General features: G+C 39.1%; 1 long non-coding RNA gene across 1 annotated transcript; it reads left to right on the top strand.

Moving 5' to 3' along the window:
- Window positions 1-415: 415 nt before the first annotated feature.
- On the top strand, window positions 416-1439 carry LOC128307320 (uncharacterized). The gene is made up of 3 exons (XR_008287618.1): window positions 416-525; window positions 620-1014; window positions 1075-1439. It is a non-coding gene; the product is annotated as an uncharacterized LOC128307320 (long non-coding RNA).
- Window positions 1440-15506: the final 14067 nt, after the last annotated feature.

Below are 15506 nucleotides of genomic sequence, written 5' to 3'. Positions count from 1 at the left end.
ATTGGTTGAGGTCTATCTCCAACCAAATCCCTATAAAATCTCATTCGGATCCAATCCCTATAGAATCCCAACCGGATCGATTTAATTTAAGTAATTAATTAATTTTAGGATCCCAATCGGATCGATTTCTTTTCGAATCCCAATCGGTTCGAATCCTTTTAGAATCCGTCATTTGGGATCCGATCCGATCGTAACCTTCAAAGGATCGGATCTTCCAAATCTCAATCTTCCCAACACTACCCAGGAGTGACCAGCGCCATCTAGCGATCGGTAGCACGACTCTTTATATATCGATTGCACATTGAGATCGAATCGACCATCAGATGACAGCTGGTAAACAACAACAACCGCATGGGAATATTGGCACAATTATAACATCCGATTGTTGTTTACCAGCTGTCCCCAGCAGCACCCCGTGAACACATCTGCCTGCACGAAACTGTTGTTCACTATCGATTTCGGGCATTATTTTGTAGTAGTGTTTCACGTTTATAGTTGATTGTCTAGCTCCGCGTTTATCACCGGGTAAGTTTTCTGCACTATCGCTCTTGGCCACTCTTTCCTGGCTCTCTTTGATTAATACTAAATCTTCTGGTTCTAACTGTTTGCTTCGAGCTAGCCACTTCGTACGTCGGTTAAGTGTTGGAACGTATTCTTTCAACCAACGGCCCCACATTGTTTCTGCAAGAACCACTGTTCGTTGGTAGCTACTACGCAGGGTTACAGCGAATCCCGGTAACGATCGCAAATTATCTTTTCATTCACTCCATCCGAGTCGCCTAAAAGAAAATGATTCGAAATTAATGCTTCCTTATCTGACGACGTTTGGGGCATATATGTTAGTGGGTGAGAGTTTATCAAGCTTTCTACTTCGATCAGAACCGTTTTCAATATCTCATTGTTCAACCTTCTGCCATCATACAACGCTTTCAATCCTTCTTTAACACTTTGTACCAAACGTTCCCATGCTCCACCTATATGTGGCGCCGATGGAGGATTGAAAGACCACGTAGTGTAAGTATTTGTAAATGTAATTGCGTAGGCGAGATTGACATCTGCCATCTACTTTTTCAGCTCGTTGCTGGCCCCTTGGAAGTTCGTTCCCTGGTCTGAAAATATTTCAGCCGGTGGTCCTCTTCGACAAACGAATCTTCTGATGGCTATTATGCACAATTCCGTACACAGGGTGTGTGCAACCTCTAGATGAACCACTCGGGTCACTAAGCAGGTGAAGACAGCCACAAACCGCTTTTTATTTCGTCGTGCATTACTGATATCTATTGGACCGAGGTAATCCACTCATATGTTGCTGAATGGACGTGTAGAACGGTGTAAGTCGTTACGCTGGTAGTTGAGCTATTGGAGGACTTTGTGACTTACACTTTCGAAATTTGCAGCGTTAGCAGAATCTGATCACTTTGTCGACAGCTGTTCGTAAACATGGTATTTGATATTTGATCAAATTGATTGATTTGATATGATGATGATAAAAACACTGACGGGCTTTGTTCACCACAGTCTCCCGATTAGCATGTGCGTAACGTTCGTGGTAGTGACGTGGTATTAGTGTCGTAATATGGTGTTAGATTATAGGTATAGATTATTGAAAACCTTGCAAAAGGCTCGATCGTTCCACATTTGTTTTTGTGGCTAATCTATCTATCTATCTTCGTCGCTATTCATAAGAGCTTTTACATTTCTTTGGATATAGTCTTTTTGTGCCATTCAAAAATAGGATTGTTTCTGACCGCTGACATTCCTCTGACTCAATTGGAACAACCTTTGCTTGCACTTGTCCCTTGATAATAAGCTTTAATTACTTATCGGTAGCTGTGAGGGTTCGTACCGATTCTCCTTGCCTCTTCAGTCGACAGTTCGACGGGAATCTTTGGACTATAGCAACTGTCCTCAGTAGCATTATCAATCTAGAAAACCGAAATGTGTCTATACAAGGAACTTCGGGAGGATAGACTGTGTGAGCGAGAAGATGTACTTTCCTTTCTTTTTTTCTCATCCGCTGTGGATTTTACGAGTTTTTGTACTGGTTAAAACTCTTTCGGAAGGTAAAAAAAAACTACCGGTTATGTAACCATTTTCCGTGCGCGTCGATTTCGGAATCTCTGTTCCATTTATACAGACAGTCAGCTGAATTTTCTTTTGTATTCACGTGTCTTCAATTACACGAATCTGTGAGAGTTCGAATTTCTCGAAATTCGATTTTTTTAAATTACTAATGCGCATCAAACTTTGTCTCCAATTTCGAGTTGAAAGTACGCCATAAACCCTTATCCTGCTCACTAGCATCTGTAAAAACGTGTAATTGAACAGCTTCTGGTGGTATTGGCCAAGCACCTTTGAAGTTCTTTATTTAATTTTTTTTAAAGAGAAAATTTCAACATAGAAATTATTCGCTTTATTATCAATTCATATTTGTATTAGTACATAGGTTTCCTATTTATTTAAGTGCTTACTCTGTATTTTGAATGTTGACCAATTCTATTTATTTATTCGTTGTAAAAAACATTAAGGTTTTTATTCCGGAGAAGCTTATTGAACCATACGGTGGGAGGGATGTGCTCCATATAAAGGAACTACCAACATGTTTAAGGGTGATGTTAAACAGGTTGTTATGACCCGGAACCTTTAAACCAACACTCTATTTAATGAGACTGTGAACTTCGTTTGCGTGCACCTTTGAATTACCATCGTGGTATCTTAAGTTGGAAAATGTTTGGGAACATAGCAATCCCTTTTTTCCATTCAGCGTATTCATTATCACCGTATACCCATTGTGGGAAGAACTATTGCTCATTCGAATCGGCTTTTTCGAATGTACAACTTTTCTCATTATTAACACTTTATTATAATCGTGATTTATAATTATGTTGCTGGTGGTGCTGGTGTTGCTGTTGTTGCTAATGATTAAAAAAATAGTCCTGCTCTTTCACTATGGTGTTCCATATGTTACTAACTCGCTACGCTACACATATCCTGCTTGCATCGTTCTGTCTTAGCCTAGGATCACGTTTTTTGGAACTATCACCTTGTTTGGGCATCAAATCGATCCAGCCGATCCGATCGATAAACTAGCGTCGATCGATGAACCTTTTGCCGAACCTAATTTTGCTCCTAGCGCCACCTGGTGTGTGTTCCTCTAAACAAATTCGCTATATTCAGCAAAACTAGGTGACAACTGTTTCGCCCGACTGCTGACATGATGATGTTTACAGAAAATGACATCTTTGCTGCTTTTGTGTCGCGCGTGGTTAGCAAGTTTCCACCCCGTAAATTCTATAGTTCGCGAGAATTTGCTTACAACTAGCTTGGATAGTGTAGTTTGCTCTCTAGTATCGAGTTATTTCCCGTTGATCTATTTCGATTTTCAGTACCGCAAACTCTAATACCGTTCTGTTCATAGTTTTACCCGTAGGTGTGCACACTGCAGCTTGACGTATACGTCGATCCCTTCCTTTGTGCACTTCTACTGTCGCTGTGATCCAATCGTTCCTATTGCCTTCCGGAACGAACACCAAATCCCCAACGCGGATTGAGGTCGTATCTTCATGCGTAGGTCGAGATGTAGGAAGTATTGTTTGAGCTATTTCGTAGTGCATCCGCCACATCTGGACAGGGTGCCAGAAGTGTTGTTCCTAAAAAACTTCCTGGAAAAAAGTGGTTTGGTGAGAGTTCTTCGATTCCCGAGGTAAGTGGCATATAACAAAATGGACGCAAATTGATCAAATTCTTAGCGTCTGCTAGAACCGTAAGCTCCGTCCGTAAACAAGCGCTCCCATGTGTGGTGCCGACGGTGGATTAAAGGCCCATGTGGTGCGGGCAACGTCGGCAACGTCGTGGGTCATGGCAGCGAATTCTCGTTTTAGCAAGTTGCTGGCTCCTACAAGGTTAGTGCCATTGTAAGAAAATATGTGAGTCGTTGAATCTCTCCGTGACATAAACTTTCTTACTGCCATAATGAAAGAATTGGTGGGCAGGTGATGCGCCACTTCCAAGTGAATTTCCCTGGTGACCAGACATGTGAATACTGTTACGTATATTTTCTCCTTTGGTCTACCATTCACTACATCCAGTGGACCTAGGTAATCTACGCCTACATGGCTAAACGGGTGAGTGTACGAGCTAAGACGTACTGCCGGTAGTGGTGCCATTCGAGTATAATATTACTTGCACTTATATACATTGCAGTGTTGGCATTCCCTCGTTGTTGCTGACGGGAACAAATCGGAACACGGTTCCGCCATTGTAGGATGATCACGCGAAGTATGATCGTCCAGGAAACTTTCGCGTTAATTTCGTCGTTTTTCGGATTTAGCTAGGATCGGACGTTAGGCTTATGCTCTGGACTTCCAGAGCTAGTTTCTAACGGTGGACCTGTGCTAGTTTAGAAAATCGTTGAAGTGAAGGCGCTCAAATCGTTCGGGTCGGGCAAGTAGGCTTTTGTTCTGATAAATCAGAATAAATTCCTAAAGCAGACCTCCGTTCAATTCGGTTGCCAACTATTTGGCTTTTTGGCTTTTTGGCCAATCGATAGCCAGCGATTGGATATTTTGGTTACCCTTGTAAAGGCGCGCTCGCTTAGCCCTATTTTCGTTTATTAGTTCAGGTGTTCATAATTACATGTGTCCGGGTATGTTAGCTGGACGATGGAACTTTGGGTTTTTCATGACATTACCCTATCTACGGTTTAATGTTTACATGTTTGTAATAAGGCGTGCTTGTAGCTTTTGTAGTGTTTCTTTGCCGAGACTTCGATTAGTAGTTCGTTTAGGATTTTTTCTATCTTTCATTTCCTTCATTACCCGTCCGTTAGGCGTGTTCCTTCTGTCCTTTATCTGTAATGTATACTTACGTATGTTTTTCCCCGCTTTACGCTCACGCGTTGGGCGTCGGACCTTTACCGTTTTATATATGTTTTTGACTACGTGATCATCTTTTTCCTGTTTTCTAAGTTTCTTTACGTTTGCCTTCTTTGACGCAGGTACGCTCGCTCGATTTACGTTCGCGTTCGTAACACTCGTCCTTCTATCAACCAACGATCGTAGATAAGATATGAAGATCTCGTTCACGACGGTTTTACGGTCCAAACTTACAATGGTAGCTTTTTACAATAAGGTTTCTAGTAGTAGTGAAGGGATATATATTTAGACGATGAATAGTTTGATTTTACAATAGTAATTCACATGTAATACATAAAACGGGTTCGACCTATACGTCTTTCCTCGCAAATTAAATAACTTCACTCGCATTGCGATGTATAACGAATATTGCTTTACCTGTAAGGCGTACGGAAAACTATGAGTGGAAAAACTTGACAGACAAAACCCCAACAAGTTCGAGAGAAAAAAAAATTTTAGCTTATCATAACTAAGCTTATATCTAAAGTATTATCTATTCATTAACCTACCTAATCTAATTAAGTCATGTTGACTTGATTATAAACTTATATGGTGATTATTTTCGACCTCTGGCTTTGTTGAGGAAAATAACATTTCCTGACTAAGGGATAGGTCTGCATAGCGGATTTGTTTCGAATTTTTGTATGTAGGTGGTCTGAATATTTTTATGATGTTGGGTTATAAAAGGCATTTTACATTTTTCGTGTAATAAGGATGTACGGTACCAAGGAGGAACATTTAGTATAGCTTTTAGATATTTGTTTTGAATTCTTTGGAGTGTTTTTTTATGACAGTTAGCGCAATCTGCCCAGACTGGAGACGCATATGTAATTATTGGCCGTATTGCTGCTTTATAGAGAAGGACCTTATTTTTAAAGTTTAGTTTCGATTTCCTTTGCAGAAAACTGTATAGGATTTTAAACATTTTTTCACATTTTAGCAAGGTAGCTTCAGTGTTGTTCTGAAAGGTTAACCTTTTGTCCAGCAGTATACCTAAGTATTTGACCGAAGTTTCCAGGGAATTTCATTGTTTTTATATTTCACTATTCTGTTAGGTAATTTGTTTGTTTTTTTTTTAACCTGGTGAAAAATATTGCTTCTGATTTTAATCCGTTAATTTTGAGCTTCCATTTATCGTAATACGTAGCATATTTTTTAAGTCCATTGTTCAGTGAATTTACAATAAGGTTTGTAAATGCGGGTTCCGTAATGTCACTGGATACAGAGCGTCGTATCGGACATGGTCAGCGTTAACAGTTCGCTTAACAACTCGCAGCAGTCCGGTTTTATCTAGTAATGAGGACAATTTGTATAGTGAACTTCCCTTTTCTATACGTCTCTTAGTGTCGCCTTCGTTATACAAAATTTTTAGTTCGTACGCTTATGTAGCGTTCTTCTTGGACCATACGAAGGAAACCTAATTCAGTCTTGCGATATTTCTCACTGTTCAGAGGGACTTGAGTCGAATTGATCGATCTTTTAATGAGTTTAACCTGCTTCTTGGTAGCCCTTAGCAGCGGCAATTGTTTGCAAATCGGTACAATGATGGGCTATTTTATTTTACGAGAACCGTACGATATTTAGTATTGGACTTTCGTCTAAACCGTGGTGTGTGTGATTGTTCTGCGTTCTTTCGATTCTTGTTTGATTGGTTTCTGTTTCGACCAGTGTCTGTCTTGAGGTGTCCGAGATTGTTGAATATTTAACGACACTATGACTTAAGACGCAAATGATACAAATAGTTTTATTATCATTCAATTGTAATACACACGCACTGCTCGCAGTACACCGAACGCTTAGCTCTTTCTCAGCCGAATTCCTCTCTTAACTTCTGACGATTACGCACTGAACCGCTCCTGCGTTTAGCGCCCTCGGATACTCACTCACACATGACAACCAGCCGAGTGGCTGTCACCAAAAATCAGAGTGAGCTATAACAGGGAGGAAGATATAAAAAGCACGGACCCTTGTACGGTCCCTGGTAAACAGTCGGCAGGGGTTTCTTTCTTAGGGACGTAACTTTTCATTTCCGGTTCGCTCAAGGAAAGTATCTCGTCAACCCGACAGGCCACAAACTGCTTAAACTCTCTTGGGGGCGACTTTTTCCAAGACAGCACTACTTCTGAATCGGTGTGGTTGAATGTCTGGTTTATCGGGATGGTGTGGCTGTCGCATACTGTGTTCATCAGTCTCACACCGAAAAGGGCTCCTCGTTATTTCATTTTCGGGGTGGTGAGATGTTTTAGTGGGGCAACTTTGCACCGTGCCATAGTTAAGCAACAATGCACGACTCCATTATGTACTATTCGTAAGTGCGCTGCGCATCCATACCCCAGTTCGCTTGCATCTGTAAACACGTGCAGTGGCGGATCAACATAATCCGGGCGGGTTACCATACGGGGCCCTTTGCCTTTGGTTTTTGACCAATAATAGTATTTTTTACAGACAATACGGTCGTTCACATTGACATAAAAATGTATTTCTAAAAATAGTTACATAGTTGACGATCCTTATAAATTTGTGTCATTTGCTGTGCATTTATTTAAGTCTTTGTTCTTATGCCAGCATTCTTCTTCAAGTTCTATATGTATTTTACGCTTCGGTACAATGTTCGTGATGTTGGTTTCTACAAATAATATTCTAATATCACGTAAGTCACGTATGTAACTGTATTTAAAATAACCCAAATTGATCGCACCAATCAGAATTGCGCTATTCCCTTTTCTCGTGTGCTCCGGACCCATTGACCTGCCGAACGACACGTTGACAGCTTGACTGTCAACGGGGAGCAACTAGTCTAATCAGCTCGGCCAGATTGGATCACAACATGTATAAATTCTAAATGTAATTTTTTCGAGACTACTTCCTAGCGGATTCATTTATGATGTCGTATCAATATAATCTAAAAAATCCTGATATTTGCACTATATTGCCAAACTATTTAAATTCATTTCTCCCGTAAATTTCGTAAATAATGTTTTCCCATTCTTAAATGGGAAAAAATGAATGCCATGAATCGTTCCTGTATAAGTCCTTTACGTTAACTTATCTTATGAAAAGTAAGTTGATCCGTGTGAGCAATGTCTGGGGTGTGGAATCCACTGGAAATAATTTCCACTGGAGTGGAATTAGTTTTGCAACTATTTTAGATCATACTTTAAAACTAATAATTTTTATAAATCCATCTCAAATATTCTTTGATAAATAATTAACATTTCCGCGTCCCTAAAAAGCAGTTTTTAAACAATATTTAAACCTATATATTTTTTGTAGTTAGAATTCGGGGCCCTCTTGAAGCTCGGGACTCCACGCTGCCGCTTACCGTTAGAGCCGCTACTGAACACGTGCTCTGAAGTGCTCTTCATTTTGTTGGTCGTTGGTGGTTTTCGAAAATGTACGGGACCAGATCGTCATGCCAGTTGGCCGTAGAATTTAATGCATCTTTCACTGGATCCCAGGCCATACCGAGTACTCGTTGTTGTTTTTCCATGTTGACATAGTCAACGATGGACGGTGGGTGATTGGACGTTATGCCTAGACTCTTTAAGACATTTCGGTTGTTGCTAACCAAATTGCGCAAGTTAAATCCGGCCGAGAGTGAATTGTCTTTTCTTCTTAGGCAAGTTCAATGGCCTCTTCTTCTGTGACACAGCTATCGAAATAATCATCCATATAAGTTTTATTTTGATTGGCTTTTGCTAAAAGTGGAAATTCTCGAAAGTTTTCTTGGGCATTACGATGCATTATATACTGTGCTGAGCAAGGCGAACAGGTTGCGCCAAACGTCGCGACATCCATTATATAGATCGGTGGTTGCCTGGTAGGGTCAGATCGGAATAAAAACCTTTGAACGTGGGTATGCTCTCTACGCATCCTTATTTGATGGAACATTTTCTCCACATCCCCTCCAACGGCGCTCGTCGTTCGCTAAACTTGCTAAGCACTCCAAGATGTGTTGCTAGTAAATGAGGTCCTTTCAAAGGTAGTGAATTTAGAAATACTCCTCCTACTTTAGCCGCTGCATCCAAGACTAAACGTTTCTGGTGAAACGAGGATGGAATACCACATTCTGGGGAAGGTACCAAGAGCGCAAAAGATCAGCTGTATTGAATTATCTTTGTGTTGCTTTGTGAGAGTAACTTATGTCCAGATACTCTTGTATCTATCGATGTACATTTTTGGCAAGGTTTGGATTTTTCCCTAGCTTACGTTCCAGATTTTGCAAACGCTTCACACCCTGGGATAGCTATTGGAAAACTACACCACGTCTGATCTCCATAACAACCCAGTCTCAAACCTTTCATCTCGGCGGACAGTGGTGTTAAGAATGATTTGGCCCTAGCTATTTTTTTGCTTCCGGTAATGTGCTATTTGATATGGCAATTTCTTCTAGCGCGAAATGTATTTTTAGTTATGTTCACTATCACTCTCCGCAGATCGTTCAGGTTCAGTCAGATTCAGGTCGTGATGCAGCGTAACGATGGTTGCGTTAACGGGACCATGCACAGCCCAGCCTAAAGGACTTCCCACTGCCACTGGCTTGTTCGGCTTCTCTCTGCGAGTTTCCAGCGGTGTCATCAGGGTCTTATATTCCAGCCCGATCAACAGCTTTCAGAAACGACTGGTGCGGTAGATTCTGAAAGTAAGTAAAGCGTGAGATTAGATTTTTAAAATTGAGTTCTTGAGACGGGAACTTCTTCTTGAACTTAGCTTTTCGACGGTATGAGCACCAGTAAGCTCGTAGCGTCTAGCGTTGCCTCTCGCTGAAATCTGGACGTTCACCAACTCCGAACTGTTCTCTATCCTGGTGACAACTGCGGTCCATCGTAGCCGTGTACACCAAGTTGTCGAGCAATATCAGCTACCATTAGTGTTATTGACGATCCCTCGTCTGGAAACGCAAGTGTTTCAAGACTGCTTGCTTCATGATGTACGGTGGCAGGAACGATGCGAAACAACACTTCCGGTTCTAGTGTGTCGTGGTTCAACCCGTTGTCCTGTTTTGTTGCATACGGCAAATGGCTTTTCAAGGTAACGGTTAGAGGAGGATTGTTCGTTTAATGCTATTGGCCAGTCATGGACATGATGTACACGGTGCAGTATTTCCTGAGCGTTCTCTAAACGTTTCGCTTTCGGCTAGAATTAGCTCACCTTACAAGTCTTTTCCAGCAACTTCTCCATAAACAAGTTGAACTCCTTTAAGCCTGGGTCATCGACTCGCCCCATAAACTTTCTCACTCGAATCTTCGCGAGGCCGACAACTTTTCCACTAACTCTTCGAGTAGTATAGGGGGTTTCAGATGGTTATCTAAGTCAGCAGAGACTAGGTTATCGCAAAAATGATATACCGCGATCCCATGCATAATAAGCGAATCCAGATCTTCAGATTTAGATGCTTCGCTACGCCTCTCAACTCATTTAAAATGAGTGCTTGCCTTCTATACAAACGCTGAAGGGTCTTTATAATATATAATAATAAATCGTGGGGGTTCCTTTTACTAAACCAGCTCTGTATTCCTTTAAGATCAGATTCGGAGTATCTGTTTTAGTGCCTTGCGCGGCATATCCAACTGACATTGTTGTAACTGTCAGTTGGGCAAGGCTGTGTGGTTCGGGTATGATATTACATAAGCTTACATATAATGTAATTATACCACCTATAACTTCTCCGGGGGGTGTAGCTCGGACATCCTCGTTCGATTTGAGTTTATAATAAAAGGTAAGTTTTGTTTTCCAAACGTTATAAAATGTACAATTTAAGTTTCTTAAACTATCTACTTAAACAATTAAAAAAAATCATTCGCGAAACACCAACAAAAATTACAAATGAAAAACAAAAGAAAAACACTTCATTTCACTACGACTCCAGTTTATTTCAACTTGACTTCCTAAACGCCAATTTAGTATTTTTGGGTTCTTTAATGAGGATTTTATAAAGAGGTAAGTGGTTTGTGATCCGTTATCAAAGTGAATTTTTGACGGTAGAGATAAGGCTTGAACTTTTTAACAGCCCAAATTATTGCGAAGGCCTTTTTCTCAGTTGCAGGATAATTTGACCCAGTACTAGGTTCTACTAGCAAATGCAATAGGTCTTTCATAATTGTCTTGAATTTGTGACAAAACTGCTCTCAATGCAAAATTGCTAGCGTCAGTAGTCAATAGAAAGGGTAATTCAAAGAAGAAACAAGAACTTGATGAGAAGCAATTATTTGTTGAAGTTGTGTGAAAGCCTTCTCGTAATCATTATCTACCTGTAATATTTATTTGCTCCTTGTTTTAAGTATTTTGAAAGTGGTTTTGTTACTTTCGCATAATCTTCAACAAATCTACGATAGTAGCTAGTTAGGCCGAGAAACTGTTTAATTTCTTTTTGATTTGAAGGGAATTTCCACTAAAGGATTTGTTTTATTTTATCGGGATTACGCTTAATACCATGCTGAGTTATTATATGCCCTAAGAATTCAGTTTCTCGTTTGAGGAATTCACACTTGTCTATTTGGATTTTTAGATTGACGCAATTTTTTTTAAAAACTGTATCTAAATTATCCAAATGCCAAGTTAAATTAGAACCAATTTCTATAATATCATCCAAGTAGACAAAACAAATTGAACCAAGGAAGCCTGCTAATACGTGATTCATAGCACGTTGAAACGTTGTAGGCGCGTTTTTCAACCCAAACGGCATTCTCGTGAACTCAAATTGATGATCTTGGGCTGTCAAGAAGGCCGTTTTTTCGCGATGCGTAGGATCCATTTCTATCTGGTGGAATCCAGATTTTAGATCAAACGTCGTAAAATATTCAAATTTTCCCAAAAAATGTTCAGTTTAGTTCAGTTCAGTTCAGTTTAGTTCAGTTCAGTTCAGTTCACTTTTATTTACATATGTTAAGAATTACAAATTCAGTTTTAGATTTCAATATTGGTTTGGGCTTTTCTAGTTCTTTACACAATATATTGGTTTTAACTAACTATACTTCATGACATGTCATGTACCAGCTTTACGCTTATCTTTTGAATTTCAATACCGCAGGGGAAACTCAGAAAAAAACCCTGGTCACATTGACTAGCTTATAACTAAACCTTATTATAATTTGTTATGAGGAAGGAATGTAACCTAAAGGCCTAATACTAAACTTAATTCTAGGGCGCTTAACTTATTTTATTTACATTTGTACAGGTTATTTACTACTCGGCGTCGGCTAGTCGCGCAATTTGATTTATATTTATCCAATAGAAATTCTGCGTGTATTATAATTCTCATCATATTAGTTCTTTTGTGTATGTCATTAGTGCTATGCCAGAAGGGAAGTTTAGTATTTGTTTTATTAATTTGTTTTGAAACACTTGTAACCTTTTCAAATGCGTTTTAGCGCTGTCTGCCCAAACGGGGAACGCGTGTAGCAATATTGGTCGAAGAATAGATTTGTAGAGAAGGAGCTTATTTTTTAAATTCAGTTTAGATTTTCTATTTGTGAAGCAGTACAAGGATCTTGAGGCCTTTATGGCATTTTGTATTCTGCTTTCAATGTGGTTTTTAAAGGTTAGTCGTTTATCTAGTACTACCCCTAAATATTTTACTTTTTTTTGCCGTTCGACTTCTTGATTTTTTATTTTTACTTTGCCGATCGGGAGTTTTCTTTGGGTAGTGCAGCGTGAAAAATAAATCGCTTCGGTTTTATTTTCGTTGATTTTAAGTTTCCAGTCTTTACAATACTTTGAGTATTCCGATAGTCCCTTGTTAAGATGTTTTATTATTGTTTTGGGAAACTTGGCCGAAGAACCTATGGCAAAATCATCAGCAAATGCATAGTTTTTGACAGCTTTCATTTTTGTTAAGTCAGATGTAAATATATTAAACAGTATAGGCGACAGTACACTTCCCTGCGGAAGGCCTGCAGGTGGATTAAATGGAACGGAGGAATGATTGTTTATGAAAACAGAGCATGATCTTTTCAAAAAGGATGATATTAATTGTATTAGGCGGGGGGGGGGGGGGGGGGGGGGGGAATTAAATGATATTAGTTTGAACAACAACCCCTCATGCCATACTGTGTCGAATGCTTTTTCCAGGTCTAGTAAAACTAGTCCAGTTGACTTTTTCATTTCTCTCTGCCTTTTAATTGTGTTAACAAGTCTATTTAGTAGGTGGGTAGTGGGCAGCCCAGTTTGGAACCCGAATTGATAGTTTGGTAGAATATTGTGGATTCATGTGATTTTTTGTATGTTCATGAATCAGGGAATCATGTGATTTTTTATATCTTCTGCAATATTTTTTTCAAATAGATTACCTAAACAACTTAGTAGACTTATTGGTCTATAGTTTTTTGGGTCGTTTGCATCTTTGATAGGTTTAGGGATTGGTATTATTTTAGCTTTAGCCCAATCCACTGGAAAATATTTAAGTTTAATACATGCATTTAAAATAAATGAAACATAAACTATTGCCTATATAGGTAATTTTTTTAAGCATATGTTATTAATGTTATCAATACCCACTGATTTCCTTGATTTGAGTTTTTTAACAAGTTTGATGAGTCGTTTCGGTTTGATAAGCTTTACATCTAGGTTACTTGACTGTGAATGAAAGTTGTAAAATTTATCGACTGTTTCCCTTACAATAGATTCTTTGGGACTTTTTGATGTTAACGTGGTTTTGTTTGCATTTTCAAAGTGATTTTTCAGAGCATTGCATTTTTCACGATTGGTTAGCAGTGACACTCCATTTAGTTTTAATGGGGGTATACTTCTCCGATCACCTTTCATTAATTTAACAAATCTCCATAACCTTATATTGTCTGGTGCGTTGTTTCTGGCTAACGATATTTCTTGTTTTATTTCTCTTGTCTTGTTATACCTTGTTTTTAATAGCGTATTCCATCTATTTCTTTGCCATCTTTGTCTTAGTAGATTTCTCTGTTTGATTTTGTTAAGAGTATTAGCTGGTATAATAAGTTGATACTGGTCACGCTTAGTCAGTGGAATGAATTTGCTGTGAGCGATGCAAGTAGTTTTGAAAAGTACGCTATCATAATATTGATTTGATTTTCATTTGTTATTTTTGATAGGTCCAAGTTTTGCGCATAAATATTTTTGGAAATATACTTTTGATAACCAGCCCAGTTGGCGAGGGAGTAGTTTGGGGTTATTATACAAGGCGTTGTTATTTGGTGCAAATTATTTGATAGGACAATATCGATAGTGGATGGTCTACGGTTATTGTCGCAGGGGTAATATGTAGGGTTGGTCGGATGGTGTATTGAAAAATTTTCTCTTTGCATAATTTCATAGAGGATTTTTCCCATCCGGTTTGCACTCTGACAGTTCTAAAGTCTGTGCCTGGCATTGAAGTCGCCGCATAGGAAGTAGCTGTTTATGATATTAGCTAACAGTTAAATGTCTTCCTTAAAACTCTCGTGATCCTTGTTAGCTCCTGGGTTATATAACGCTATTATACTTATCTTTCCTCGACCAGTATTTATATTTATCCCTATAGCTTCTACTGCTTTTAACCTGAAAGAAGGAAGTAGTTTATGACTAATGTTATTCTTCAATACTAGGGCTACTCCGCCTTTTGCTTTGGTTGTTCTGTCTAATCTATGCACCACATAATTGCAATGAGAGAACTTAATGTTATTTTTTAAGAACGTTTCATTAACAGCAGCTACATGGATTTGATTGGAATCCATAAAATTGAAAAATTCATTACTTTGGCTTGCAATGCCATTGGCTACAATACTTTTACATTATCTTCAGTTGACATTTGAGAAGCAATATTTAGCTGTTATCTGCACGATGACAGATATCAAATCTTTTTTGTTGCGGCATTCACTTAATTGGGTGAATACGTCTTCTACTATCTGACCTATTTCGTTCAGATATATGTTTATATCCGGTTTAGGAGTGCTTTTATTGGAGTTAAACGCACTAATGTAGTTTAACGGGTGTCTTACCGGCTTAGGAGTGTTGGGTAAGGATGGGAAATTATTCTCATTCATTTTGAATTCTTTATCTTTCTTTATCGTCTGTTTAGCATTTACTATATTCATACGAGTTGGACAACCCTGGAAACTGGCAGTGTGGTGGTCTCCGCAGTTTGCACAGCGTAACTTAGCTTGCGCTATTCTCCCATCTGGACTGGTGGCTGACTGGCTAAGCGGGCAATTTTTAGACGTGTGCGTCCCAGCACATTTTACACACAATGGTGATCGATAGCAATTGGCATCACCGTGCCCGTAATGTTGGCAATTTTTACACTGCATCGGTCCGCTGGATGATTTGAAGTGTTCGAAATAAACACGATGATGATTCACTGCACGAATGTTTTTGAGTTCGTTGAAGGTTATAGAACCCTTTGCGAAATGTAGGAGATACAGCATCTGGTCGTCAAATTTCTTCTATTTGATGTGAAGCTTTTTTATTGAAACAGGCTTCACTTTTACTTCTTTAAGTGCTGCTTTTATTTCTTCCTCGGGATAGTCTGGCAGGCCAAAGAGCACTATTTTTGTCGTTTTTTCCTCTTCTAGTTGATGTGTGTATGTGTTTTTGTGAGCTCATTTACTGTTTTACGGAAATCTATAGCGTTTGTTGAATGCA

Source organism: Anopheles moucheti, chromosome X (assembly GCF_943734755.1).
Source record: "Anopheles moucheti chromosome X, idAnoMoucSN_F20_07, whole genome shotgun sequence".
In the NCBI taxonomy this organism is placed as follows: domain Eukaryota; kingdom Metazoa; phylum Arthropoda; class Insecta; order Diptera; family Culicidae; genus Anopheles; species Anopheles moucheti.
Note: the sequence above shows the minus strand (reverse complement) of the source record. Positions and strands in the feature narration are given on the sequence as shown.